The following is a 27,176-nucleotide window of genomic DNA, read 5'->3' as shown; positions in this document are numbered from 1 at the left end:
AGTTGAACCAAATACCAAATAAGGGCTGTAGCACAAGCCAATCAAATAGAAAGGCTTAGACTACAGTGAGAAACTGAGCCCAGAATAAATCAGATGCTGAGATACCAACAAAATATTACAAGCCATACCAAGAAACAGGACGATACAGCCCAGACAATGGAACAAACTAAATCTCCAGATGACATACAGGAGTTGAAACAAATAAGCACAGATGTTCAAAAAAATCTCCTTAGTAAATTCAACAAGATGGAAAAAGAGATTAAAGATATTAAGAAGTCACTGGGTAAGCACAAAGAAGAATGTAAAAGCATACATATAAAAATGGGAATGAAAGGTATAATAAATGAAATTTTTAAAACAGGAGGAATATAAGATTTGAAGAGGCAAAAGAAAGGATCAGTGAGCTTGAAGACAGGGCCTCTGAAGGAGACCACACAAAAAAACAAATACAGAAAAGCATGGAAAAAATTGAACACGGTCAGGGAACTAAATGATGGAAAGAGACATAGAAACTTATGTGTCATGGGTGTCCCAGAAGGAGAAGGAAAGGGAAAAGGCGCAGAAGGAATATTTGAGGAAATAATGGTAGAAAATTTCCCAACTCTATTGAAGGACCGTGTCCAAGGAGTACAATGTACTCCAATCCAAATATGTGAAACACATACTAACCAGCATATCATATGCCAAAGATTAAGAGAGAATCTTGAGCACAACAAGAAAAAAGTGATTCATCACATACAAGGGACACCCAACAAAATTAAATACTGATTGCTCATCAGAAACCATGGAGGTAAGAAGGCAGTGGTATGATGTATTTAAGATACTGAAAGAGAAAGCTCTCATTCAAAATCTTATATCCAGGAAGTTTGTGTTTCAAAAATGTCGGCAAGTTTTAAAAATTCACAGATAAACAGAAATAAAGAAAGTTCATAAACAAGAGAAGAACTTTACAGGAAATGCTAAAGGGAATGCTACAACCTGAAAAGACAAGAGAGGCTTGGAGAAGAGTCTAGAAATGAAGTTTATAACAGTAAAAGTAACTAAAAACATTTTAAGAAGTGGTGAAAATAATATATGACAGATAAAACTCAAAGTCAAAATAAGTGAAGAACTGCCTTTATAGTAATAGCAATGAATGTTAATGTATTAAACTCCCCAATCAAAAGACAAAGACTGGCAGAATGGATAAGAAAATATGAGCCATCTATATGCTGCCTGAAAGAGACTCACCTTAGATCAAAGTATACAAATAGAATGAAAGTGAAAGACTGAAAAACAGTATTCCATGCATGCAGTAACCATAAAACAGCTAGAGTAGCTATACTTTTATCAGATGAAATACACTTTAAAAGCAAAGCTGTTGGGAAGCAGATGTGGCTCAAGCACTTGGGCACCCATCTACTACATGGGAGGTCCCATGGTTGGTTCCTCGTTCCTCTGAAAGACAAGCAAGACAGCAAGCTAGTGCAACAGGCTGGCACAGTGAACTGACATGAGATGACAATACAAGATGACACAACAAGGAGACACTTGAGGAAACACAATGAGAGGCACAACAAGCAGGAGCAGAGGTGGCTCAAGCAGTAGAGCTCCATCCTCCCACATGGGACGTCCTGGGTTCGGTTCCCAGTGCCTCCTAGAAAGAAGACAAGCAGATACAAAGAGCACACATAGAGCAGACAGCAAGGGCAAACAAATGAGCTGGGGGGGGGGGCAGAATAAATATATAAAAAATTTTTTTTAATCAAAGCCATTATTAACGACAAGGAAGGACATTATATAATAAAAGGGGCAATTCACCAGGAAAAAAATAACAATCATAAATGTATGTGCATCTAACTAGGGTGCCCCAAAATACATAAGGCAAACCCTGGCAAAAGTGAAAGGAGAAATAGATGTCTCTACAATAATAGTTTGAAACTTCAATATACCACCCTTATCATTAAATAGAACATTTAGGAAGAGGATCAATAAAGAAACAGAGAGCTTGAACAATATGATAAATGAACTAAACCTAATAGACAGACACAGAACAATGTACCCCAAAACAGCAGGGTATACACTCTTCTCAAGTGCTCATGGATCTTTTTCAAGGACAGATCATATGCTGCATCACAAAACATATCTCAGTGAATATAAAAAGAATGAAATTATACAAAAGACTTTCTCTGATCACAACAAAATGAAGCTAGAAATCAACTCGGCAGAAAAATGGAAAATTCACAAACATATGGAGATCAAACAACACTCTCAAATAATCAGTGGGTCAAAAAAGAAATGACAAGAGAAATCAGTAAATATCTCGAGATGAAGGAAAAGAAAAATAACAAAACCTATGGGAAGCAGTGAAGGTAGTGCCAAGAGGGAAGTTTATGGCCCTCTATGCGTACATTAAAAAAGAAGAAAGCAAAAACTACAGAGCTGCAGAAACTAGAGAAAGAACAGCAAATTATTCCTAAAGCAAACAGAAGGAATGAAATAACAAAGATCAGAGAAGAAATAAATCAAATAGAGGACACAAAAAGAGAACAAAACAAAATGTCAGTTCTTCAAGAAAATCAACAAAATTGATAAACCCTTAGCTTGAATGATAAAAAAGAGAGAAATGCAAATAAATAAAAACAGAAATAAAAGCAGAGACATTACTGCTGAGCTCACAAGAAACAACAGAGATCATAAAAGCATATTATGAACAACTGTACGTCAGGAAACTAGACAATATGGATGAAATGAACAAATTCCAAGGAACATACAACCTACCTACCTAGAAGAAATAGAAGACCTCAACAAACCAATCACAAGACATTGAAACAGTCATCAAAAATCTCCAGACCAGATAATTTTATAGGTGAATTCTACCAAGTAGTCAAAGAAAATTTAATACCAATAGCACTCAAACTCTTCCAAAAAACTGAACAGGAGGAAACACTACCAAACTCATTCTATGAAGACAACATCACCCTAATACCAAATTCAGATAACGATTTTATCAAAAAATAATATTACAGACCCACTGCCCTAATGAATATAGATGCAAAAATCCTCAACAAAATACCCACTAATCGAATCTAGCAACACATTAAAAGAAATATACATCATAATCAAGTGGATTTTATCCCAGGCATGCAAGGGTGGTTCAACCCAAGAAAATTAAATAATGTAATACATCATATTAATACACTGAAGAGGAAAATCACATGATCATTTTGACTGATGCAGAAAAGGCATCTGACAAATACAGGATCCCTTCTTGATAAAAACACTCAAAAAGAAGAAACTCTCTCAACATGACAAATGACATATATGAAAAACCCACAGCTAACATTGTACTCAATGGTGAAAGACTGAAAGCTTTCACACTGAGATTGGTAACAAGATAAGGATGCTCACTGTTACCACTGTTGTTCAATATAGTGCTAGAGATTCTAGGTAGAGGAATAAGGAAAAGAAATAGAAAGGTATCCAAATTAGAAAGGAAGAAGTAAAATTTTGCTATTCGTAAATGATACAATCCTGTATCTAGAAAAGTCTGGAAAAATCTACAACAAAGCTACCAGAGCTAATAAATGAGTTCAGCAAAATAGCAGGATGCAAGATTAATATGCAGGAAAGCGGACTTGGCCCAAAGGATAGGGCGTCCGCCTACCATATGGGAGGTCCACGGTTCAAACCCTGGGCCTCCTTGACCCGTGTGGAGCTGGCCCATGCGCAGTGCTGATGTGCGCAAGGAGTGCCCTGCCACACAGGGGTGTCCCCCGTGTAGGGGAGCCCCACGCACAAGGAGTGCACCCCATGAGGAGAGCCACCCAGCCCGAAAGAAAGTGCAGCCTGCCCAAGAATGGTGCTGCATACATGGAGACCTGACACAGCAAGATGACACAACAAAAAGAAATGCAGATTCCTGGTGCCGCTGATAAGGATAGAAGCTGTCACAGAAGAACACACAACACAACGAATGGACACAGAGAGCAGACAACTGGTGGGGGGGTGGAGAAGGGCAGAGACAGATAGATACACAGACAGACAGACAGACAAACAGACAGACAGATAAAAAGAAATCCCCAACTCTGTTCTTCACTGTGCCTTTTATCTGTGAGTCCCCACCTACCAAGGGGTGGGGAATCAACGTCCTAACCCTAACTTAACCCTAACTCAATCGTGCCCAGGTACAGATCAGATTACAAACATAATCCAATATTTCTTTTTGGAATTCATCAATTATATCAAACTGTTACACATATATACAACTCAAAATTACCCCTTTAAATCACATTCAAGTATACAATTCACTAGTGTTAATTACACTGATAATGTTGCACTGCCATCACTACCATCTATTACCAAAAGTTTTCCATCACCCTAAACAAAAACTCGAGCAATTAAGCAGTAATTCCCCATTCTCTTCCCCAACCTCGGCCCCTAGTAAACTGCTTTTAACTCTATGAATCTGCATATTCTAATTATATTATAAAATAAATCTAAAATAAATCTTTTAAAAAAAACTGAGGAGCAGAATAGAAGGGGCTAAGGAGACCTGACTATTTAGTGCAGTATAGGACCCTGGATTAGATTTTGGACCCGAAAAAGGATACAAGTGGGGAAATGGCAAAATTCAAATAAGATTTGCAGATTAGTTAATAGTATTTTACAAGTGCTAACTTCCTGGTTATGATCATTGTACTATGGTCATGTAAGACATATACGTAAGAGAAAGCTGAGAGAAGGATCTACAGGCACACTCTGTACTATTTTTTGTGACTTTTCTTAAGGTCTAAAATTATTTCAAAATAAAAAGTTAAAAATTTAAAAACACAAAAAAGAGGCCATGAGCCCAGGTGAATGAAAACAAATTCCAGAGGAAAAAGACCTAGGCAGTTGTATTTTTAAATAGTACCATGATTCTGATGCTGCCACCTGGCAGGAGTTTGGAAGCCTCCATCAGCAACCAAGGTTTGGAGAAAAGAGTAACAGATCCAGACAGCAACAATCTACTAAGAGCCAACTATATGCCAGGCACTCCACCAGGCTTCCGAGACAAGCAAGACAGGACGCGCCCCTGCCTTCAAGGAGCTCCCGCCACCCGCTAGCTTCCCTCACAATCAGAACCACTGGCCTTATCAAGAACATACTCCTCTCACTTTTGCACAGAAGAGAAAGTCTTTTGCATTTTGTATGCAAAACGAACATACTGTCAATTTTCCTTGTTTAAGTATAGCGTTGTAACTCTACAGTGTCCATTTCCAAAAAGCCTTGCATGTATTTCCAACAAACCTTTTCCAAGCACACTTATGTGTATAATTAACAAACCTGTTCATCCTTTGCCTGGGCAACTATTTTTTGTAACTTCTGTATGTCTAGCTCTAAACAATGTATGATCCTTAATTTTCAAAAACACAAAACTGTGAAATCTGGAAAAGTATAGTATCTATGAACATCTCTGTTCAAATGTACATCCTTTATTCTCTTTTTATTTTCTTAGGATAACTTTTCATGTTTGGAACACCTGATCAGAAGGTATGACCATTTTTATGTGACTAAAATTGCATTGTCAAATTGCCCTCTAAACCCTACAACCTGACAAATACTAACCTTAATTATCCTTAAAAAAAAAAGTTTAAAAAACATGAAAGTATTTTTCTACTTTAACTGCTATTTCTTTAATTAGTACTATTTTCCCATGAATTTCTTTGCTCTATATATATCTTTTCTTACATATTTCACTGAAATCTTTTTGTATTATAGATCTCAACCTTCTCTCTGAAAAAAATTTTTGCAAAAATCTCCCTGTTGTTCAGTTTCTCTCATGTTTTTTCTGAAATTTTTTCACTATACATTTCTAAATATTTATACTGATGTTTAATATATTCTTTATTGTCATCATCACCATTTCTTTCTGGTAGGTTTAGCTTGCCATAAGACAAACAATTTATATAGTTCCATCATAAAATGCTTTCTTTTTTCTGTCAAATTCTAACCAAGTCAGAGATAGGGAAATGGCCTAAAAAAAACACATAAGGACATTTTAAAACTGGAACAAAGGAAACATATAGAGAATATTTTGCTCTACTCATGCATAGTTACAAAGAGAAAAATTTATTCCCTTTACATTAACCCGAAAATTTGCAGTATTTCTTCTTTCCTCTATAGGTACAGTTACTTTTAATCTACCGCAGACAAGAGAAGATCCCACCAAACTTTAATTTCCTTCTCCTTCTGCCATTGTATTGGAGTTCCTCTAAATATTTGCCCTTCCCAGATTACTGAAATAGGATGAGAAACCATTCTTTTGTAGTGCAGATTGGAACAGCTCTCTCCTTGTAAAGAAAAATTCTCATACTTTCAAAGAGAAATTAAATTTAGAAGATGAATCTTAAAAGATGAAACAAAATCACTGAGAAATAAAATGATTATTCTTTGCAATGCACAATTATTTTATTCCTGATCCTCTCACAACATGACTTTATATAATAGATCATAATTGTAAAAATTAAGAAAACCTAAAATTCTCCACGTCCACTTCAGATACAAGTCAGATAATTACTTGTATGTTCATATATAGGTTTTCCTTTAAAGATTTGTCAAACTTTTAATTCTGTAGAAAAATAAAATATCTGCTATTTTAAATGTTAATCATTAAAAATTCCTTTATTCGTCTGATATTGCTAAATACCTTTCTAAATGTTTAAGTAAAAAAAGTTGTATGTATGGGTACATGTTAGATACACAAATACACACACCCAGATATATGAAGGTGCTCACTCAAAAATTTGTTCTAGTCCATTCTTTTTAAAATAGGAATGTATTTGTGCCCCTTCCAAATTTAATATTAAAGATTGTTAGAGTAAAATTTTTTATACACTAACACTAAATATATAAATGACCTGTAACAGCCTTCAAACATAACAACTGAAAATATTATGTTACTAGTTTTTAAATCTCAGACTATCCGCTAATGTTCTTAAGCTTTTGCCAATAAATCCATATGGAGTTACAAACATGGCTTGTCTGTACATCTTGCTCCAAATTAAAATCCATCAATGTTAACAACTGAAATGCTTCTTTATCAGTAACTCTTAAAATATATTGACAAATTGTGCTCTAGTGATATATAGTAGGTCTGTCTGTATTCTCAAAGTAAAACAAGGTAAAGCCAATTTTTCTACATAAAACTTTCCTAGAACCTCTTCTAGAAAATACTATATTTTAGGATGACTAGCCACCAAAAGTTACATGTAGCATTTCTTTTCACACTAAGGAAGGCCATACTCTACAAAGAACGCATCTTTATTCTTGAATAGTTTAATCAAAGAGGGAAATGTTGCCCTCTCTTTCAAAAAAAAAGACAAGCACTGAAATTCTTCCTCATGATCAACAGCCTACCCCATGAAAAAGGAATCTGCAACAAAGGCTAGGCAGACTTCATTCCAGAGCACAGAAAGGCCATTGTGAAATAATTTTGTTGTAAGTAAACAATATACACTCACCTTCTGATTATACAAGTAATAAGTGTGGATACCTAAGGAAAATTGGTCTACACAGAAAATCATGAACCCTTATAATCCCAATGCCTGAATACCTCTTAACATCCTGCCACATGTCTTTCTAGTCTTTTTTTATAGCCCATGTCTGATTCTATTTTTAAAATACAACTGAGAATGTGCTTTCTGTCTTGTTCCATTTACTCTCATAAAAATTACTTTCTCAAGTTAATGTCAATGTCATAAATACAAATTGCAATGGTTGTATAATATTCCAATGTACAGATACACTGCAATTCATTCAAACAGTGCTCTCCCCCCCACATTATTGAACATTTAGATTGCTTTTAACTTTTGTCATTATAAAAGAAAGGACTTCAATGAATACTTACAGGCATGAGGTGGGTTTTTTTGGCATTTTTTTTTTATTTCCTTAAGACTCCTAGAAGTCAAATTAACTAGGTCAAAGGGCAGAATTAAGGTTCTTGAGATATACTGGAAAGGTACTTTCCTGAATTGTCTGTACTTACTCCACCACAATGTATGAAAATTCATTTCAACAACATGGTGTTAAAATGTATTTTAATTTTAATGCATAAAATTTGTATATTTTAAATACATATTTCTTTGATTACTAAGGAAACAAGATCTTTTTGTAGATGTACGTTCTCTTTTGTGCATTGCCTTGTCTATTACATTTTTTAACAAATCAATTTTACTGATACATATCAATAAAGCATAAACCCATCCAAACTGTACAATAAATGGTATTCAGTATAGTCACATAGTTGTACATTCATTACTTCATTTTTACAGCATTTTCATTGCTCCAATAATAATAATAAGCAAAAAACAAACAAAAAAAATCTCATCTCTCAATCTCTCTATGCTTCCCCAGTCATACATAGTTGCTATTCTGTCTGTCTCTCTAGGTTATTTGTATTTCTATTTTGTAAAAACAGTCTTATATATGCAATAATACCATATACATGTTTTACATGAGGTTTTACTGTTATACAGTCCCGTGTTGCATTTTTTAGCTTTCCTTCTAGTAATATACATGACCTTAGACTTAACATTTCAACCACTGTCATTCCTATATGTCTGTTATATTTTTTATCTTTTTCTTATCGACTTGTGTATATAATAATTTCTACTTTATGGAATTAATCTTGTCATTTTTGATGCAACTACAGTATTCCTAGCTTGCTTCTCACCTTTTGTTTTCAAGCTTCTGTCCTTAAATTTAAAATACACTCTTCATATTCTACAGAGATGTATGTAGAAAATTACATTTTATAGAAAATGAAATTCTATAATTTACGGGTATTCCTTATATAATTTTCAAATTTTCTTTATCAGTCCTTGACATCGCATGGTCTAACTATGGGATTACTAAAAAAACCAAACAGCATATATTTCATTTATTTCATCATTACCACCTCCTTCAAATGTACTCAAATGTGATCAATAGGCTTCAAATGTTCTTGCTTGGGTTTAGAGAACCCCAATGTATTTTATATGGCAAAGGCAATAGAAAATTAAACATATTTCACTGAGGACTTAAAACAACTAAGCCACATTTCTTATTGGCAAAGAATGGGCTGTCACTTAAGATGTTAAATAATTGTTTTTTTTTTTAAACAAATGCTACACTAACAAGCACAGTTTAAAAACTAATAGCTTTGAAAAGTCCTTCCCTGAGAGGGCCAATTTCAGCAGAAGATAAAACTTAGAGGCCCTGATCTATTACAGGTCAGACTCTTTGAACTGCTCAAATGGCAAATGGAGAGAAAACAAAAAGAAAAAAAACTAAGATGACAAATAAACATATATTAATTAAAATGCTGTATTTACTTACACTCAACAAAGCACATATTTACAGTTAATCTACTTACACATAAAATCATAATGCTATTAATACTAAAAGGCCAACCTCAGCTTTCCTGAAGCTCCCTTAAAGATCTTAAGAATTAAAAAGAACACATAAAGTATTTGCTTTCAAAAATAAGCTTATAAAAAAAATAACCTGCTGTATTTAAACAGTACTTTTTGATTTGCAAAAATGCTTTATCCATGAAGTGCTCCAGTTGATCACTATAATCCCTGTCACAATAAAGTGCCTGTGTTCAGAAAAGAATAGGAGTGACCATAAAGCTAATTACAGAGCAGAGTTCCAGCCCTAGAGACCTTTCTGTCACAGCCACCGCCTCCTTATAAAGCCAAAAGTCTCTGAGAGCTGAGCTTATGTTGCAGTGTAACAGAAGCTGCTGAGCACCTTGGAGCCAACCAAAGACCACCTGATTAGAGATGATTAATAAAAAGCACTAACAAAAGATATGAACAATTTACAAAATAAACTTTAATTCAGATTAATTTAATCAAAACTACATTACATTCAAATCAAAACAGTGAGATGCCATTTTTACTTATCCTATAAGCTAAATTTAAGTTTGCTGATAGCACATACTGCCAAAGGGAAATGTACACTGTTACACCTTATATTTTTGGAGGAGACAAATGAAATGACTCAGAAATTAAGTAGAGGAGCTCGACAGAAGGGTAGGGTAGAGGAGTGGTCTTGGTAAGTGAGAAGCACCACCAAAACAAACTCCAATATCACTTTAAATTTATCCAGCGCCTACACAGTAACACAGAGCAGGGTGTCTTGGATATATTAAGCCCCCAACAAGTATTTGTTTAATTCATTAATGTGTGGAAAACATTTAAAACATTCATGTATTAAGCACTTGAGGAAAGGGGTAGGAATGCCACTGGTCATCTGAGTAACAGTGATTATACATAATTAATCTATTTAGAATACTGTTAAATTCTTTGCTACTGGTTCACTACGTATTTTAGGCTTTAACTTTGTGTTAAAATAAAGGAGTGTATACTTGGAATCTTTATTACAATTATATTTAAAGAAGATAACCGTTAAGGTGAGCAGACATTGGTAACAAAGCATCAGTGGGTGATCATCCCTCTTCCAATTGCGTAAAAAGGTAGAGCAAACTACCTGCTGACCTGTGGTTGCAGCTTGTACTCTTTGGTTTTGCCTTTGAACTCGTTTTCTTTTAAAGAGCCATCAACACTAGTTCTGATGCCAGTTCAGCATATCATTTTCTAGCAATCATGACAACCTTAAAGTTGTTACCAACATGTCCTTCAAGTAATTTTCTATCCATCCCAAGAACTCTAGCTTATTAGTCAGTGACTCTAATTGTGGTTGCCATACACTCCAAACTACCCAAACTGACCTAGAGAGTTCTGCAGGACTCTGGCTCACCTCTGCTTCTCGCCCTTATTTTGCACCAGCACACTCCCTGTGGAGTGCTCCACTCCATTCCGCTGGCCTCCCTCCAGCTACTTCTGCTGGCTGTGCTCCCTATTACATTCCAGGTGGTTCCCTAGGCCACCCTACCCTCCTTTCTTCACTGAATTCCTGCGCTTTTCCTTCAAAGCCCAGCTCTCTCTCACTTCTCAGGTGAGCCTTTTAAGACCTTCCAACTAGGCCAAATACCCCCGTGACAGGCCTCAGAGTCCTTTGCACTTCTTCACGACACTGATCACTGGTGCCATTTTACATTTACTTGAGCTATTAACTGATCTTCTGTCTTCCCCACTATGCCCTAAGGCTCTACAAGGGAGGGGAGCACGCCTGATTTTGTGCACATGTATTCCCAGTGTTTGGCACTTCTACATCCTGAACAATGTAAAAGGCATCTTAAGTATGCTCTTTATTTCTCACACAAACTGGGATGGAGATCATATTGTCCTCATTTTATAGATGAGATAAACTCAGAAAGGTACAGCAACTTGTACAAGGCCATAGAGTCCATAAGAAGCAGAGACAGGACAAACCCATGCCTCTCTCTGACCGCAGAGACTATGTTCTTTGTCTCCCTCCTTGCTGTTTTATAACAGATTCACATATCTATCTCAATTTGTGTGCATGTGAAGTATTTCAAATATAGGAGAAACAAAGAGACCTATGGAAACTTATGCATTCATCTCCCAGCTTTATAAAATATTAAAATTTTCCCTTATTTGCTTTTTATTTTTTTAAAAAATATATTACAAGTAGAATGAAGTCCCCCTTCTAACATGCTATTCCCTTTCTTCCCTCCAAAGAGTCAACCACTGATTTGAATTTGGGGTTTTCTATTCCTATGCATGTCTTATACTATCACGACATATATATCCATAAACAGTACATGTAACCGTTTTGCATGCTTTAAAACTTTATATAAATGTTATCATTCCACAACTTGTTTTTTTGCTCAATGTCATTTTTGAGATTTATGTTCATACACAAATCTATTTCATTCCGTTTTACTGCTGAATTTTATTCCACACTATGAAGAGGTTAAAATTTATCCATTTTTATAATAATCTTTTATTTTACATGAAAATGTAATTATGCAACAGTTATCAGCAAAGGTGAATACAATAAGTGTGTAGGCTTGAGAGTACTTTTCAAATTTGTAACAGATAAAGAAATCCTATATGATTTACACAGCTATTCAAGCAAACACAAGAAAACTCTGGTTCAGTAGGTACAAACTATGAAAAAGGACAAAGTAGCCTTTTATCTCAAGTTAATCAGGTTTTGAATAGCAGCTTTTAAAATAAAATACATAAATGTTTTAAAATAAAACAAAATAAAGACAAATAGATCTCACCATTGTAAAACACTTCTTTTTAGCCCACATGTGCTTTGAATAATCTTGTTATAGTAAGTTTCTGCTGCAACTGCTCGTGTTCACGTAAATGTATTGCGATGGAGGGATAAGAAGTCAGCACCAGCATCAATAGGAGTATAATATAGTAGACTCAGCGCTATTTACAGAATCCATAAAATCCCAATGCTACTGCCAGGCAAGTAAACACTGACACTATAAGGTAATCATTTTTTTTAAGGAAGCAACTTCAGTGTAAAGTCTTATACTGGTTTCTGAAATAACACTGATTTGGGCATCCTTTTTTGGTAAATTCTGTGGTTGCTTCCATAAGTTTCTTTTCTTGATCTGGAAACATATCCGTTAGTCTGCTCCTTTCTAGGTTGATATCCCATTTATTAACTGCTCTAATTCAACTGGTCTCACATAGCAGTTGTTGAACTTCGTCTAAATCAATTTTCATTTTCTTGTCCTCTGCTCTCAGATTTGCAAATTCACTTTTCTCTAGATGAGCATGTCTTTTCTGATGGAGTCCAAATGAGCCACCAGCTATGGTATATGGTACTGTTACTTCCTGTTGAGCTTCAGTGACCATTTCCTATAGATAGTACCCAGGCTGACCTTCAAAAACGTGGATCATGTTGATACAATAGTTTCTTCCTGTGCTTTGTCAAGTCTGGAACCAATGAATGGATATCAAAAGTTCATTACCTTTGCTCTAAAAGAGTTACGTCCACTCACCTCCTAACATACCTTCTAGGGGTAAGAAGTCTTATGATTGCTCTTGATAGCCATGCAAGAGGGGAGAGATTACCTGCCTTCCTTGTCAGAAAAGGAAACAAGGGTTCAGAAAGAGGCCTGCAGGGAACCTGAGGCTTTCAGAGCAAAAGGGTCTCCATCCTCTTCCTAGTCTCCCCATCCCCCGGCCCAAAGGGGCGGGCCCAGAGCCCTGAGGCAGTGCCAGGCACTGGCTGGGGGAGAGGCTGCAGCCCCCTCGCCTTCTCATGTCCCTGCCATGCAGCTCTGGCAGGCGCCTTTTCTCACTTCTCTGCAGCGCCAGCAGGAGCTGCCTTCAAAGTGCAGGAGCCGCCAAGCCAGGGATTCAAGTCTATGTATTCATTTTTGATGGACATTTAAGTACTTCTGATATTTCACAATTACAGAAAAACGCTGTAGTGAATCTTATTTTAACATGTCTCCTTCTTGGTACCAATATAATTGTTTTTCTAGCATATTTGACCAAGAGGTGAAACTGATGTTCGGAAGAAGTGTATGCATGTCTTCAGCTTCACTTTTTAGAAAATGCAAAATGAACTGTAGCCCTATTTTTATACACTCCAGAAGCTGAATCTTACTATCCTCTTCCTCCAGCAGGACTGGCTCACAGCCATACCTGTCCAGACACAGCACAAAGTAAGCAATTAACATTTATTAACTAAAATTAACATCTAAATCAGGAAATAAGAATAGCAGCTAAAAATTTAGTAAATATTTGTTCTGCACCAGATACTAAGAATTTTAAATAAAAATATCTTTTAACCCTCATGACAATCATAAGAGGTAGGTTGTTTTTGCTATCCCATTTTGCTGAGAGATCATTTTCCTTAGTAACTCTCATTTTCAAAGTTTCAAATCATGCACATTTCTTAAAATACAATTACAAGAGTCAAGAACTTTTAAAATTCATAATAACAGGCACCTAATAAGTGTTTTCCAATGTTATTTCCTACCTAAACTATTATTTGCACCCTTAGAGGTCAAGAGAAGCTCTAGCCACTTCTACTCTTTTTGGGCAAACAGTATATGAAGGGGAAAAAAAAAAGTCAAAATAGAATGAAAATAATTTATAGTATAGTTTATATTTTGATTTTTTAAACACATATACAAAAAACACACAACTGTGTATATCATCTTAATTTGGGATAATATGAAAAAAAATCTAAATTTAAGGCTGTCTATGAATATAAGCCCCAAGCAAAAATGACCCACCAGTCCCACACCTCACTTTAATCCTGGAATTCTCTCTCACTTTCTAGCTTCTCCTTACCCCTTCGCAAAACTTAGTTAACTGGAATAAGGGTTTCCTTTGACCTGATAATTATCATTTTTTACTTACAGTTGTAATAATAATAGATAAAAAATAAATGGTGGTGGTCAGAATTCTTCACAATGATTAACTTTAATAGTCCCATTTAAAAAGCTACTATGCAAATTTAGTTGCCTATTAGTTACATCTCTTAAAATGTATATAAGATTAAGGAGAGAGTAGGATGCCTCTATTTTTTCTCATAATTGTTTCATCATGTACAATTTATTTTGTTCTTCTGCAGCCTAAATCAACTGATCCTTAAAGTTACCGTGAGCTTAAATCAGACACTCATGGTTTCTGCAAGCTTTACTAGCTCCTAAAAAAGGAAGAATTCCCTTGTTAAAATGTATTCTTTGAATCAGGCCTTGGTTATAAACTCTTGTTCTTATAAAGGTATTAATTTGGCACTAATTTCATGGAAAAAGTAAAAGCTTGCAACAAGAATAGCTGATTGTAACACACAGACCTTATCACAGAAGAGGGTTTAGTATTTTGTTTTCTCCATCCCAACACGCTCAAATTGGTAGTGGTATTTTTCTTAGTTTTTAAATTGACGAGTTTTAAAAGTTTATGTAAAGAACAGCTTTGCTGGTGCTACATGACACCTATGACTAACAGACTGACTCCCAGTAAATATTTACATTCAAAAATATTTTTCTTTTATTAGCACCTGTGACTTAAGACAAACAACCGTTTAGGTACTGAGGCATCCCAATGTAGGGAAGTTTCAAGAGTGTTTGGAGTTATTAAAGACTCAGAAGACTTACATTTTAGGAAAATCCCAAAGTCCAAAAATGCAAAAAGTTTAGTTTCGTCGTTCCTTTTAAGTAAAAACTGTAATTACATTTAGCAATTCAATACTTGGCAAAAGGAAAGTTCAAATCTTAATTGAATCAAGGGCATAATGAGAATTTATTAGCCTTGTTTTAACATAGAAACAGTATTCATCTTTCATTGGGGAATATGCTAACTTTAATTAGCTTACTGCTAAATACAAGAACTTCTCAAATAAAATAAGATGAGAAATGCTTAACATTATGTGAATCATGAATCTGGTCATTTGAAAGCTTTGATTCTAGGGAAAGTACATCTAAATTGTAGCTGTAAGATGTTCCTTACTGTACATATTTTATTACTGAAGAATTTCAATGTATTAGAAACTACCAGAATGAAATCAGTCCATAGCCAGATAATCTCTATTTTTCTTCTACAGGAAATTCTGTATTAACTGACTTTACAACCATTATTGCATTTTTAAAAATCACAAAGAAAGCAAACCACAAATTTATTAAATTCTTATTTGGGAAGTGGACATGGCTCAACTGATAGGGCGTCCACCCTCCATGTGGAGGGTCCAGGGTTCGATCCCCAGGGCTTCCTGACCTGTGCAGTGGGAGCCCACACACAAGGAGTGCGCCCTGCAGGAAGAGCGCCCCACATGAAAAGAAGCCCAGCCCACCCAGGAGTGGCGCTGCACACATGGAGGGCTGACGCAGCCAGATGACGCAACTAAAAAGAGACTCAGTTTCCTAGTGCCGCCTGATAATGCAGGGGTCACAGAGGAGCATACGGTGGGTGGACGCAGAAAGCAGATGACGGGGTGTAGGAGAGAGAAATAAATAAAATCTTTAAGAAAAATCTTATTTATTAGGTATCTTTAATAACAAGAGTAGTGCATGCTTCTTGTAACAAATCAAATAATACAAAGATAAATGAAAAAGTTAAAAATTCCTTTCCCAAATCCCACTCCATTAAATAAATAATAGCCTTGCTATTCTTCCATGTACATACAAATACACACAATCACATATACAAACAGACACTTAGTATTCAGGGTGTTTTCTAAATTTTATTTTAAAAATAGGATGACACATTTATTATGCAATTTGCCTTTTTCACTTTTATCAAGGCTATGTCTTCAATGAATACATACAGTGCTAACTCAGTCTTGCTAATAGCTGCAAAAATGTTACTAAGTGTGGACATATAGTTTACTCAATCATTTTCCTCTTGAAAGATGTTCAGGCTCTTTCCAAGTATTTACCCAACCCCAACATCCCAAGATTCACCTTTCCTTTTAGAACTTGCTCTCACTAGCTTCTTCTGAAAAGGGCCAAGCGCTGAGGAGAGAAATGCTTCTACTCTTTACTAATTTTATACATAAGGTTGCCCTTGAATGCCCAGTAATTTGAGTGCCTAGATAAATCTGCACCCAAAGACACTAACTTCTTATATTATATTGCATTCAGAAGTAAGTTATTTACCACAAAGATACACTGTAGAGGGAACCATAAAACCAAGGCTCTAGGGAAGCAGACTTGGCCCAATGGATAGGGCATCTGCCTACTATATGGGAAGTCCGTGGTTCAAACCCCAGGCCTCCTTGACCCCTGTGGAGCTGGCCCATGCGCAGTGCTGACGTGCCCTGCCACAAGGAGTGCCCTGCCACTCAGGGGTGTCCCCCGCGTAGGGGAGCCCCACGCGCAAGGAGTGTGCCCCATAAGGAAAGCCACCAGGGTGAAAGAAAGTGCAGCCTGCCCAGGAATGGCGCTGCAAACACGGAGAGATGCAACAAGATGACGCAACAAAAAGAAACACAGATTCCCGGTGCTGATGATAAGGATAGAAGCGGTCACAGAAGAACACACAGGAATGGACACAGAGAGTAGACAACTGGGAGGGGGGGAGGAAGAAGGGGAGAGAAATAAATAAAAAATTTTAAAAATTAAAAAATAAAAAAAACAACAAGGCTCTAGGGAGAGGATATGGCTCAAGTGGTTGAGTCCCTGCCTCCCACTGGGGAGGTCCCAGGTTCCGTTCCCAGTGCCTCCTGAAAAAGCAAAAACAAATAAACAGTAGACAAAACAAATGGAAAAACCAACTTGGAGATGCTGACATGCTCAGTGGTTGAGCACTGGCTTCCCACATACAAGGTCCCAGGTTTAATCACTGGACCCTGGTACCTCAAAAAAAAAAAAAAGTTTACAAAAATGAAAAACAAGGTGCTAATTCTAACTTTGCCATTAACTACTGGTGTGGCTTTAACAAGTTACTGAAATGCTCTGGGGGACCATCTCTAAATAATGAATTGCTTGAACTAGATAATTTCTAAAGTCTCCTCAAACTAATGCCAGTGATATTATATTGTTCAGATAATTCAGACTTTATGGTTCCCTAGAGAGGAAGTTTACTAAAAGAACCTTTTCATAACTTGCAAAAAAACACTAACAGATTAACAGCACAAACAACATGAAAAGAAAAAATATTTTAGCTACTGAAAAAAGCAAATCGTTTCTAAGTACCTCCACAAGAACATTATAATCACCTATTTAGAGACAATAGGCTAATCACTATGCTAGTCAATTCACTGAGGCATATGCTTAAGAATCTTATTTCATTATAAATATTTGACTTAGTTCCAATTAATACCAATCCTGAAAATAATAAAACTATTTCATTTTAAAATGTAGTAAATATTGAATAGCCATGAGGAAACTGGGCTCTGCTTCTGCCTCTGTCATTCTATTTTTAGAATCAGTTTCTTCATCATCAAAATTTAAAAGTAAACCAAAAGCTTCTGAAGTTCCTTCCACTCAACAAACTCATAGTGAGCATCTACGATGTGCCAGGCAGGCACTGTCCTGCACTAGAGGCACAACTGCGAAAAGACACATGCCCACAGTGCAAGTCTACGATCATGCACCTCAGAATGTTTTCTCATTCAAAGTGGACTTCCCCACAATTGGACTAATTTAATTAAATTTTACTGGGTCTTTTAAAAGATTCATGTCACTTTTGCAAATACTCTGCTGCATGCTTAAAGACTGAAAAGAACATGAGTTATCACTTCAACTCCAGTATCCTGAAAAGAAGCCTGACAAACAGCAGCTTTCTGTAAAGAGGTGACACTGAGTTATTTAATATCTATTACTACCTTTAGCTCATGATTGATATTAAAATACACCAGGATTATAATTTGCCCGATCTTAGTTTCGCTTAAAAACCCATACAGGAAGGAAATATAAAAGTATCCAAAGAATACCTTGTACTGATCATATTTCTGAGGTTGCAATCTCATAAAGCACACAGGAAACCACAGAAAGATCAGGGTGAGGACAAAGGGAATGAAGGAGAGAAACGCTATTTGTTCCAGTCAAAAAGGGCTCGAGAAAGAGCACTCCCGCAGGCGCCTCCGCACCCCCGTCCTACATTCATCCTTTATTTAAAAGGGGGAAGGGGGAACAGGTAGAGGCAGACAGACACTGATGGAAACACTGAGCCTCAGTGACCCCGGGGTGGCCCCGGTCCCTTTCCCTTACTAACTTTCACCAGTCATAACCTGGATTGTCCCTGGATTGTCAGCACTCCTCCAAGAAGACACTGAGTCACAAAGCCCATCAGGAGGAAGTTAGCTGAAAATTCAAAGAGAACACAGAAGGATAACTGCGCCTGAAAGAACAAAGACATCTATAACTACCTCTGTAGTTAATACCTGACACTAGCACGATTATGACAGATCTATTGGGGCATGCACATGTGTACTTGTATGTATGTGTGTGCACAAAAGTCACAACTACTAGGCTGATGCTGGAGCAATTTCTATTGAGAGAGATTAACCAAAATGGGGAACTGGGAACTTATAATGTGATAACTACCATTCCCCCCAAAAAGAAGTATTTTTAAGGAAAAATTTTGGGATTTTAGCTTTATAGGTTATACTATAAAGAAATGAGTACAAAGTATTTTGCTTTAAATTTTTTTTCTTGGAAAAGAACATTATTTGTGTGAACTGCCATTGGGTTTTACTTCAAGCAGGAAAGGCTTTCAATACTGAAGTGCTTTAAATGTCTTCTTGATTTTTCTATTCATTTTAAAAGACCTAGACTCCTGGTACTTCCCCATAGGAGCATGGGACAGGGGAGAGGACTTAAAAGAAATGTGCCTGCACAGTGTTAAATTATGTTGGAGAAAACTTCCTAATAAACAAAAAATAATCAATTACCAACCAATTTTGTGGAAAAGTATTAGTGGATGTAAAACAAATGCCCCTATTTTTTTCCCACTTTTCTAGTAGTATGTCTCATGATAAATTATTCATTATAAGTTCTATAAGTTATAATGCATATGCTATGTTTGACATACTTTAGGCAAATTAAAAAATCAAAAAAGTCATTTTTATACAAATTTCTAGGAATAAAATAATAGTTTATAAGCAAAGCAGATTTTAATTTTAATCACATCAGAGAAAAAGAGCCTATATCTCCTGAGCTTAAAAAAAAAAACTACTTCAAGATTTGTCCTAACAGCTGTCCTAAATTGTAAAATCTGTAACTTGGAGGGCATGGGTGAATGATACCCTACTGTTTTTCCCATAGATTACTCAGAGATTTAATACTGTAATTTGGGAATGAGTCTTAAGGTTATCAGAAATTTCTAGTCACTTGCTCATAAGTTACCTTCAAGCACTCTTGTTTACAGGAGCTTAATAACAAGCAGCAGTGTAGTGGAAATTCCTTTCGCCTGACAGCAAGGGAGATGCGAAAAGAATTCAGATGAGTAACATATTTCACAACTCCAGAGCTGACAAATGTGAAAAATGTGGCAAACTCTGCAAGCTACAATTTCTGTAATCAGAAGTGCTGAAATATTTTCAATGGTCCTGTCCATATCCAAATTTTTTAAAACAAAAACAAAGGAATTCTTTTGCTTAAAGAAAATTTTATGGCATTTTTATTGGAAAAACGATTGACAATTAACTGAGTAAATTATCCAGAATCATACTTCATGTGGCAAAAGCAAAAAACTGGAGTACCCAAATGGAATATCTCATATGGCTCAAAAGTAAATTTTTTTTAAAATGGGGGGTGGGGGTGGGGCAGAGAACATTGTGCAACAGTTTTACTCAACACCTACCTCTTGCTAAGCAATTAGGATGGTTATAGAGATAACACCATCACCATCCATCCATCCATCCATCTATCCATCCATCCACCCATCCAAATTGTTAAAACATGTATTTATCACTTAACACCAAAGCGTGGTCAAGATACTACAGACATAAAATAATAGCATAGAACCAAGTTTCCCCTGCTGGAGATGGGAGTCAAAAATAAGGAAAAGGGGGAAGGTTAGAATGAATCTTGTGGTGGAGTTGAACTGCAATAATGTAAAACTTTTGTTTCTTTACTTAAATATATATAGATATACACACGTTTCCTAGCTCTACCATTCTCCACTAAGAACCAGAGCACTTTAGAAAAAAGGATCAGACCAAGCACGAGGCAATGAAAATATATGAAGAACTCAGAACATACTGTTACACAGAAAATAAGAAATTCTCAAAGAATGATGACATACCAACAGGGCAGAGGAGCAGGATGTAAAGGCTCCCACTGGCCAAATCTAAGGTGATGTGGGCACGAATATAAATAATAGTAGGACTTCCGGGGAAGATGGCAGAGTAAGGCGCTCTGGGACTCAGTCCTACAACCAAAACAACTGCTAAACAAACAGCAACTGTATGGAACAACCATTTCGAAAGACCAGAGGCTAGAACGCTGGTTCTTCCATGGAAGAGTGGAAGAGAGGCTGATAAATTAGGGTAAATAACTGTAAACTGCTTTCTCCACCAAGCAGCTCCTGGTGCCCATCCCCCACTCTCCAGCTCTCCACAGGGTCCAGTCCCTGCTAGCTGCTGATGATAGAAAAGGACATAAAGGGAAGCTGATGCAGCTCAAGTGGCTGAGTGCCAGCTTCCCATGTATGCATGTCCCAGGTTTGGTCCCCAGAACCTCCTAAAAACAAACAAACAAAAAGCAACTTGGGAGAGCCAACTGGCTTCCCACATATGAGGCCCTGAGTTCAATATCCAATCCCAGTACCTTAAAAGAAAGAAAAAAAGAAAAATAAAAGAAAGGGACATAAAAATTCTATTCGCAAAGAATAGGGGTGACTGACTTGGGAAAGTCCTTCCTCCCAAAATTGGCCCTGCAGGCAAAAGCAGCTTGAGACAACAAAAGGAGTATAAAATACAGTAGAAGCACAGACAGTCTGGGGCAAAGGCCTGCCGACTTCAGATACCCAGGAAAGGGAGGTTTGTCCCCTCAGAAACAGAGGGGACAAACAAACTCCTGTAAAGAGAAGAACTCCAAAATAACTAACAAGCAAAAGCCGAGGACAAGACACAGAACAGAAAGACAGGGAAAACCCAGCACAGTGCATTTGGGTTAGGCAAACTTTCCTGATAGGAAGTCTAAAGCTCAAGAAAATATCTGTCTTATCACCAGCTGGTTACAAAACTAGGAAACAGACATCCCAGAGTAAATTCCAGAGTTAGCATTTTAAAATATTAAAATGTATACAGTGTTCAACAAAAGCAAACAAGACAAAGAAACAGGAAATAATAGCTTATCCCAAGGAAAAGGACAAACATACAGAAAACAACAATGAAGAAGATGAGAATGTGGACATACCAAAGGAAGCCTTTTAAAAACGATCATAAAATAGTTTAAGGAGATGATGGAAAGTAAAAGGAAAGAACTACAGGACTTCAGGAAAACAAGAATGAACAATATGAGAGTCTATGTAAAGAGACAGTAATTTGAGAAAGGACTGAACAGAATTACTGGAGCTGAAGGCCACAATAACTGAAATGAAAAATGCCAAGAAGGGTTTCAAGAACAGAATGGAACTGGCAGAAGAAAGAATCAGTGAACTTGAAGATAAGACACTTGAAATGAGTCAGGCTGAGCAGGGGCGGGGGGCGGGGGAAGAAGTACTAAAAGCAAAAATAGCTTAAGACAGCTAGGGGACACTATCAAGTGCACCAATATATGTGTATGAGATTCCCAGAAGGAGGAAAAACAGAGAAATGAGCAAAAGGAATTGTCAAAGAAATACTAACAGAGAACTTCTCAAACTTAGCAAAAGACGTGAACAGGCACAACAAGAAGCCCAGAGAGCACCAAACCGGATAAACATGAAGAAAAGACACCCTGTTGTATACTAATTGCACACTATCAAATGCCAAAGACAAGGAGAGAGTTCTGAAAGCTGCAAGAGAAAAGCAACATTTACATACAAGGGAATCCCAATGTACTACTTGCGGATTTCTCATCAGAAACCCTGGAGGCAAGTAGGCAGTGGACTGAAATACTTCAAGTGCTGAAAGAAAACAACTGCCAGCCAAGAATTTTGTAAGCAATGAGAAGCTGTTTCAAAAAATGTGGGAGAGATTAAAACATTCTCAGATAAACAAAAGCCTCAAGGGAGTATAACACCACTAGGTCTGCCCTATAAGCAATGCTAAAGGGAGTTCTTCGGACTGAAACAAACGGACACTAGGCAGCGGTTCAAAGCAGCATAAAGAAATAAAGACTGATTATGGGACAAGATGGCAACAGGAGCAAGGAAGGCGGAAGCTATCGAAATCAACCACTTTGAGGATCTGCTAGCTAAGGGAGTGCCATGCATCATCCAGAAAGGAATAGGACTGAGAGATAAAGTAGCTAAAGCAAAAACTAGGTGTTAATCACCCCCTATGGCAAGGAACTGAATTCACTCCCCACCCTCAAGACAAACAGCCTTGGTACAACCTGTGGCTGGCTGCAGTCACCTGGAAGGGGAGTGCTGTTTTCCTCCCTGGGAAAAGGGAGGGCACAGCAGAGGGCTGAGTGAGGCTTCTGCTTGGCCAGCTTGAACAGCAGGAACCAGCTTTTAACTGTGGCTCTAGCCAACCTGGAAAAGTTCTACACACCATCTGGTAGAGGTTGAAAGAGATACAGTCCCTCCCTCCTGGGACTCTGGGCAAAGGTTCGCCAAAAAGCACCATCTGCCAGCAGTCCGGGAAAGTGAAGGGGTTGGGGGAAGGGCTTTTGGGCATCTTTCCTGTCCCAATCCCCAGTCCCGCTTGGATCTAGTCTGCACCCCATTAGTGGGTCCCTAGCCCTGTTTTGGTAACGTAAACATAGGACATTTTAAAGGTCTAGAATAAATAGAACAAAGAATCAAAGAAGAGCCATAAAACAAAGCTAATCAACAATAAAACCCAGGCAAGAGTAAAAAATTGACCGTCAGAATAAACTCACCAACATTATCTGATGCTTTGACATCAATAAAAAGTTACAAGGAAGCGGACTTGGTCCAGTGGTTAGGGTGCCCACCTACCACATAAGAGGTCCACAGTTCAAACCCCGGGCCTCCTTGACCCTTGTGGAGCTAGCCCACGCGCAGTGCTGATGCACGTAGGGAGTGCCGTGCTACGCAGGGATGTCCCCGCGTGGGGGAGCCCCACGCGCAGGGAGCGCATCCTGTAAGGAGAGCCACCCAGCACAAAAGAAAGTTCAGCCTGCTCAGGAATGGCGCCGCACACACGGAGAGCTGACACACAAGATGACGCAACAAAGAGAAACAGATTCCCGTGCTGCTAACAACAACAGAAGTGGACAGGGAAGAGCACGAAGCAGATGGACAAAGAGAACAGGCAACTGGGGCGGCGGCAGGGGGAGAGGGGAGAGAATAAATAAATCCTTAAAAAAATAAATAAATAAATATATTTTTTTAAAAAGCTACAAACCATACTGAGAAACAGAAAGATATAGCCCAGTCAAAGGAACAAATTAAAAATACAAATGAGACATAGGATGTGAAACAACAATGATGTTCAAACAAATCTCCTAAATCAATTCAAGGAAATGAAGGAAAATATGGCTAAAGAGATAAGGATATCAAGAAGATATTAGGTGAGCATAAAGAAGAATTTAAAGCTTGCAAAGTAAAGTAACAGAACTTATGAGAGGGAAACGGACTTGGCTCAGTGGTTGGGGCCTCCGTCTACCGTATGGGGGGTCCGCAGTTCGAGCCCCGGGCCTCCTTGACTGGTGTGGAGCTGGCCCATGCACGGTGCTGATGTGCGCGAGGAGTGCCCTGCCACACAGGGGTGTCCCCGCGTGGGAGAGCCCCACGCATGGGGAGTGCGCGCTGTAGGGAGAGTCGCCCAGTGCCAGGGAGAGTGCAGCCTGCCCAGGAATGGCGCCGCCCACACTTCCTGTGCCACTGACGACAATAGAAGCGGACAAAAGAAACAAGGAGCAGCAAATGGACGCAGAGAATAGACAACCGGGGGAGGGGGGGGAAATAAATAAATAAATAAATCTTTAAAAAAAAAAAACTTATGAGAATGAAAGACATAATGAATGAGATTAAAAATACATTAGATGCATGCAACAGCAGATTTGAAATGAGAAGACAAAACAACTGACCTTGAAAAGACAGAAGAGCAGATGGAGAACAGAACTGAAAAACTGAATGGGGTCTCAGATAAACTGAATGACAGCACAAAGTGCACAAATACACACATCATGTCGCAAAAGGAGAAGAGAATGGAAAAGGGGCAGAAAGAATATTTAAGGAATTAGGGCCAAAAGTTTCCTAACTCTTCTGAAAGATATAAATATTCATATCCAAGAAGGACAACATACTCCGAACAGAATATATTTGAGTAAATCTACTCTGAGACACATACAATTGAGAATGTCAAATGCCCAAGATAAAGAAAGAATTCTGAAAGCAGAAAGAGAAAAGCGATCCATTGCATACAAAGGATGTCCAATAAGACTTAATGTGGATTTCTCCTCAGAAACCATGGATGTGAGAAGGCAGTGGTACATTTAAGATACTGAAAGAAAAAAAGCTGCCAGCCAAAAATTCTCTATCAGGCAAAATTATCCTTCAAAAATGAGTGTGAGTTTAAAGTTTTCACAGATAAAGAGAAACTGAGGAAGTTTATCACCAAGAAAATGGCCCTATAAGAAATATTAAAGAGAGTGCTGCAGACTGAAAGGAAAAGACAGGAGAGAGAAGCTTAGAGGGAGTGTAGAAAAGAAGATTATTGATAAGGGTAACTAAAGAGGTAAAATGACAGACAAAAGTAAGATATGGCATCTGAAAGTCAAAGGATAAAATGGTCAAAGTAAATAATGCCTTTATCATAATGATACTGAATGTTAATGGATTGAACACCCCAATCAAAAGACTGGCAGAATGGATAAAAAAATATGAGCCATCTATATTCTATCTACAAAGGCTCCTCTTAGACATAAGGATACAAATAGGCTGAAAGTGAAAGATTGGCAAAGATATTTCACACAAACGAGCTGAGGTAGCTACAATAATATTGGACAAATTAGACTTTAAATGCAGAACTGTTATAAGAGGCAAAAAAAGGACATTAAATATTAATAAAAGGAGCAATTCACCAAGAAGAAATAACAATCATAAATACTTAACATACCTAACCAGGGTGCCCCAAAATACATGAGGCAAGTACTGTCAAAACTGAACGGAAAGACAGATGTCTCTACAATAATAGTTGAAGACTTCATTATACTACTCTCACCACAGGTTAGAACATTTAGACAGAGGATCAACAGGAAAAAGAGAACTTGAATAATATGATAATGAACAAGACCTAACAGACATATACAGAATATTTCACCCAATAACAGCAGGATATACATTTTTCTCAAGTGCTCATGGATCTTTCTCCAGGAAAACCACATTTTGGGCCACAAAACAGGTCTCAGTAAACTTTTAAAATTGAAAATATACAGAGCACTTTCTCTGATCATAATGGAATAAAGCTGGAAATCAATAACTGGAAGGGAATGGGAAAATTCACTTATCTATGGAGATTAAACAACACACTCTTAATGTGGGAAGGAAGAAATTGCAAGATAAATCAGTAGATATCTCAAGATGAATGAAAACGCAATATATCAAAACCTGTGGGATACAGTGATGGCACTGTTGAGAGGGAAATTTATTGCCCTGATGCTTACATTGAAAAAGAAGAAAGAGCCAAAATCAAACACCTAACTGCACACCGAAAGGAGCTAGGAAAAAAAACAGCAAACTAATTCCAAGGAGAAGGAAGGAAATAGCAAAGATTAGAGTAGAAATAAAGGAAATTGAAAACAAAAAACAAAAAACAATAAAAAACAGGGAGGATCAAAGGGACCAAAAGTTGGTTCTTGGAAAAGTCTAGCTAGACTGACAAATAAAAACCAAATACAAGATGCAAATAAATAAAATCAGAAATGATAGGGAGGACACTATTACTGTTCCCGAAGAAGACAATCAAAAGAAGATATTATGAACAACCGCATGCCAACAAACTAAATAACCTAAATGAAATGGACAAATTCCTAGAAACACACAAACTACACTGACTCAAGAAGAAAAGGCAGCTTATTCAGTGAAAGAAAATATTTGGAAAGCACATATCTGATAAGGGCTTAAAATCTATGATATAAAAAGAGATCCTACAACTTAACAATAAAAAGTCAAATGACCCAACTAAAGAATGAGCAAAAGATCTGAACAGAAATACCTCTCCAAAGAAGATATACAAATGACTAGAAAGCACATGAAAATCTTAGCCATCAAGCAAAATGCAAATCAAAACCAAAATTAGATACCATTTCACACCCCTTAGAATGCTTGCCATTTTGCAAAATGGAAAATAAGTGTTGGAAAGAATGCGGAGAAACAGGAACACTCATTCATTACTGGTGGCAATGTAAAATGGTACAGCCGCTGGAAAACAGTTTGGCAGTTCACCAAAAAGCTACATACAGAACTACCATATGACCCAGCAATCCCAGTATTAGGTATATGTGAAAACAAGGGGCTCAAACAGATACTCGCACACGGATGTTCACTGCAGCCTTATCCACAATTGCCAGAAGACAGTAGCAAGCCAAGTGTCCATCAAGAGAATGCGGTATGTTCATAAAATGGAGTATCATTCCCCAGTAAAAAGGTATGAAGTTCTGCAACAACATGGATGAACACTGAAGACACCACACTGACTGAAAGAAGCCAAGCAGAAAAGGACAAGTATTGTATGATCTCACTGATTTGAAACTA

General features: G+C 37.3%; 1 protein-coding gene and 1 pseudogene across 1 annotated transcript in view; both read right to left on the bottom strand.

Moving 5' to 3' along the window:
• Positions 1-27,176, bottom strand: part of DISP1 (dispatched RND transporter family member 1) — a 223,307-nt gene that overhangs the window by 123,048 nt on the left and 73,083 nt on the right.
• LOC101425409 (coiled-coil domain-containing protein 90B, mitochondrial pseudogene) overlaps positions 12,169-27,176 on the bottom strand; it is a 28,336-nt pseudogene continuing 13,328 nt past the window's right edge.

The sequence above is a fragment of the Dasypus novemcinctus genome, chromosome 13 (genome assembly GCF_030445035.2).
Source record: "Dasypus novemcinctus isolate mDasNov1 chromosome 13, mDasNov1.1.hap2, whole genome shotgun sequence".
In the NCBI taxonomy this organism is placed as follows: domain Eukaryota; kingdom Metazoa; phylum Chordata; class Mammalia; order Cingulata; family Dasypodidae; genus Dasypus; species Dasypus novemcinctus.
Note: the sequence above shows the minus strand (reverse complement) of the source record. Positions and strands in the feature narration are given on the sequence as shown.